Source organism: Schistocerca americana, chromosome 6 (assembly GCF_021461395.2).
Source record: "Schistocerca americana isolate TAMUIC-IGC-003095 chromosome 6, iqSchAmer2.1, whole genome shotgun sequence".
Taxonomy (NCBI): Eukaryota; Metazoa; Arthropoda; class Insecta; order Orthoptera; family Acrididae; genus Schistocerca; species Schistocerca americana.
This window is the reverse complement of record NC_060124.1, coordinates 483,949,268-483,951,927: the sequence shown is the minus strand read 5'-3', so window position 1 is coordinate 483,951,927 and position 2,660 is coordinate 483,949,268. Positions and strand designations below refer to the sequence as shown.

At 41.4% G+C, this 2,660-nt stretch overlaps 1 non-coding gene across 1 annotated transcript; it reads right to left on the bottom strand.

The window, feature by feature from the left end:
- Window positions 1-1,526: 1,526 nt before the first annotated feature.
- Window positions 1,527-1,599, bottom strand: Trnaa-agc. The gene has a single exon. It is a non-coding gene; the product is annotated as a tRNA-Ala (tRNA).
- Window positions 1,600-2,660: the final 1,061 nt, after the last annotated feature.

Here is a 2,660-nt window from a genome sequence, read left to right as displayed (position 1 = left end):
TAGTTATGAGTTGGCACAGTGGATAGGCCTTGAAAAACTGAACGCTAATCAATCGAGAAAACAGGAAGAAGTTGTGTGGAACTATGAAAAAAATAAGCAAAATATACAAACTGAGTAGTCGATGTAAAACATATGCAAGATCCGGGACAGGATGAGCTCAGAAGCGCCGTGGTTCCGTGGTTAGCGTGAGAAGCTGCGGAACGACAAGTCCTTGATTCAAGTCTTCCCTTCAATGATAAATTTAATTTTTTATTTGCAGACAATTATCAAAGTTCAGGCACTCACATAACTTAGCTCTCCAAAATTCCAGGACATAATCAGATTTACTTGGACATATGCAGGGTTTGACGGCCTACACACGGAAAAATTTGAAAACGTAAAAAACATATGTTTTGAAAGAGCACAGGGAAAACTGCGCGACTGTGAAACTGTTGCATTCATTTGTTGCAGTTTATGTGACAAACTCTTATGTTTTCGTCACTTTTTGGGAGTGATTATCACATCCACAAGAAAACCTAAATCGGGCAAGGTAGAAGAATCTTTTTACCCATTCGCCAAGTGTACAAGTTAGGTGGGTCGACAACATACTCCTGTCATGTGACACACATGCCGTCACCAGTGTCGTTTAGAATATATCAGACGTGTTTTCCTGTGGAGGAATCGGTTGACCTATGACCTTGCGATCAAATGCTTTCGGTTCCCATTGGAGAGGCACGTCCTTTCGTCTAATAACCGCACGGTTTCGCGGTGCGGTCGCAAAACACTGACACTAAACTTATTACAGTGAACAGAGACGTCAATGAACGAACGGACAGATCATAACTTTGCGAAAATAAAGAAAGTAAACTTTTCACTCGAGGGAAGACTTGAACCAAGGACTTCTCGTTCCGCAGCTGCTCACGCTAACAACGGGACGACGGCGCTCCTGATCTTACACTGTCCTTGATGTTGCCTATGTTTTGCATGGACTACTCAGTTTGTATATTTTGCTTATTTTTTTCATAGTTCCACACAACTTCTTCCTGTTTTCCCGATTGATCTGTGTTGAGTTTTTCAAGGCCTATCCACTGTGCCAACTCATAACTAAATCTGAGGGGGGTGCGACGGGGAGGTTCTCTTGTCAGCAGTGCGCTTGTGTTCGCAGTCGCCGTGTTGACTGAACAAACACGCCGCCAGCAAACTGTCCGCGGAACTGCAGACACGTACGACACCATAGCCTCACCAGCGTCGTGGTGGACTTCTAAAAAGTAACTGAAAGCGACGTGCTGGTGCTGCAACTTCAAAACTCAGTGCGGGTTGGTTGCTTATAAGGGAACAGTATACGTTCGGAGAAAGAGTTGTGAACTAACTGCAGAAAAGGGATGGGGCACCAGTCGCCAGTATGTGTGTGTCTTGAAGATGGGCGCTTGTCGATAAATAAACTTTACAGCATCTTAAAGATCTTGTAATTAAATGTTTCCATGAGACATTTAAGTCTCTTTTTATTATCTACGATGATCGAAGCAGGCGAAATTAATTAAAATTTGTGCTGCAGCCGGGACTCGAACCCGTGTCTTCTTGCTTGCTAGGCAAAAATGCTAACCATTACAATACCACAGCACGATGTCCAACATAGCTGCACGAACTCTCTAACCTGAGTGCCCTCCCCAACACAAACTTCAATTCATTCGGAATTTTGTTTCATTTTGTCTGCTTCGATCATTATCGTAGATAACAGAAAGAGACTTAAATGTCTCAGGGAAATATTTAATTATAAGATCTTTAAGATCACCAATGGTACAAGGACGACCCATTACGTCCAATGCTGGGGTGCTTGCCAACATCGGAGAGCCCTGACAGTAGTGACAATATGTAAGGGAAAAATGAACTGAAGTTTGTGTTGGGGAGGGCACTCAGCTTCGGTAGTTTGTGCAGCAATGTTGACCATTGTACTGTGGTATTGTAATGGTTAGCATTTCTGCTTAATAAGCAAGAAGACCCGGGTTTGAGTCCCGGCTGCAGCACAAATTTTAATTCATTTCGTGTGCTTGGATCATTATCGTAGATTGCAGCACCTTCTGATGGTTTCGTGACACCGTTCTTCAAATTTAAATTCCTTCATTGCAATATTTTTAGAAAAAGATTATTTTTATTACAGTGGTGTAAGTCTTGTTCATCGTTTTGTTGTACCGAAAATATTTGAGAGGAAGTGGCATTTATCACCACAGGGAATGTTGTTTAAAAAATACACATATTTAGCAATCACATTTTTCGACAGCTAGTCAACATATTATAAGGTGAAGCTAAGGAGTCGTATTGTTACCGAACAGATGCGAATAATTTTCTTTTGGATAGCGTTTTTTTGTGCAAAACTAGGGCCTTTTTGTGTCTGCCTGTTCAAAATACGCATGGGAATATATGAAGTATTAATTGCGTCATCTTCCTTCTTTTTCTGTGCATGTTACGAACCTCTACGTATTTAATCTATCGCTAACAGTTGTCGCACATATGATGAACGGTGAAATGCTTTAAGTCGTTCCCTGAAAAGGACGAATTTTAAGGCGACTGTTAAGACAAAGCTATACACAAAAGGTTTTTCGCGTGAATGTTTTCTTAAGGTGCCTTTGGTATCGGAAAGAAACTGACGCTAGAAGCATGAAATGTATTCACATTTGGGAATA